This window comes from Arachis stenosperma, chromosome 3 (assembly GCF_014773155.1).
Source record: "Arachis stenosperma cultivar V10309 chromosome 3, arast.V10309.gnm1.PFL2, whole genome shotgun sequence".
Classification (NCBI taxonomy): domain Eukaryota; kingdom Viridiplantae; phylum Streptophyta; class Magnoliopsida; order Fabales; family Fabaceae; genus Arachis; species Arachis stenosperma.
In genome coordinates this window covers 137,661,683-137,663,131 of record NC_080379.1, presented here as the reverse complement: position 1 = coordinate 137,663,131, position 1,449 = coordinate 137,661,683, and positions in this window count along the sequence as shown.

Genomic DNA, 1,449 nt, shown 5'->3' with positions numbered 1-1,449 from the left:
CATGATGATTTTTTTATTTAATGATATTTGAGGTATTTTAGTTTATGATTGTTCCTTTTTATTATTCCTAATCTGAGGATATTGTTACTCTAGTAGATTTAGTTTTTCCCCTTTTTGCCTTGGTTAAATAATTGGTAACTCTTGAGTTATCAAACTCATTGTTAGTTGAGAATTGGAATTAATTCATCCACTTAACTTACCTTCATAGTTAGAGGTTAACAAAGTGAGAGAAAAATCCAATTCTCATCACAATTAATAAGGATAACTAGGAAAGGACCTCCAGTTCTTATACCTTGCCAAGGGTTTATTTTACAGCTATTATTATTTTATTTTATTTGTCATATAATATATTCCCACCTTACTTCCAAAACCCCCAAATTTTACCTTTTTCATAGCCAATAATAAGAACATACCTCCCTGCAATTCCTTGAGAAGACGACCCGAGGTTTAAATACTCAGTTAACAATTTATTTAGGGGTTTGTTACTTGTGACAACCAAAACGTTTGTACGAAGGGATTTCTGTCGGTTTAGAGACTATATCTACAACGCGACAGTTTTTATGAAATTCTTTACTGGCAAAAATCCTAACGTCAATACACTTTCCAACTCAGAAAAATTCACTGAAATCAAATTTCTCATTTATATTTTCAAATTAAAACTTCTAAATTTTGAATCTATTCCGGGCACTAAAATTATTTTATTAAAACAGTTTAATGTGAAAACGCGGGTTCTTACATCCTCCCCTCCTTAAAAAGATTTTCGCCCTCGAAAATCCGATTCATGCGATGGGATATATATATGCATATATTCCCCACGAAGCATCCTACTTTCAACGTTGCTAATCCAACAAGTTGCCAAGGCACTTCCTTCACCATCATCCTATCGTGTCGAAGTTCTCTCTCGCCAACTCCTCCATAGAATAGTTCACTTGGATAGGCAGAAAATGAGCGAATTTGGTTAAGCGAACCATGATCACCCAAACCGCATCATAGTCCACTTCTACTGAGGAATCTCAAGAGACTGTATCATTCCTGACGGCTTTTGATGCTCTATCTTTGCCTTTTGACATATCAAACACTTGGATGCCACTGTAGCTACATCACCTTTCATCCCATGCCATCAGGACATCTTCCTTAAGTTGCAATACATCTTCGTGCTTCCGGGATGAACAGAAAACCCACTGTTGTGAGCTTCCGACAACAAATCCTGTCGCAAACTCCTAACATCCGGTATGCGAATCCTCCCCCTTATATCTCCACAATCCTTTACCATCCTTAGTGAAATCCTCACGCCTCTTATCACCAACTGGTTGCAACAATTTCTGAAGCTTCCACTCATCTTGCTGAGCCCTCTGAATCTCCGTCTTAAACGTGCTTGAAATCTGTAACTGGCTCAAACAAGCTCTTCCGGCCACCTCACTTATGGCCAGCTTAAGATCCACAAACTTA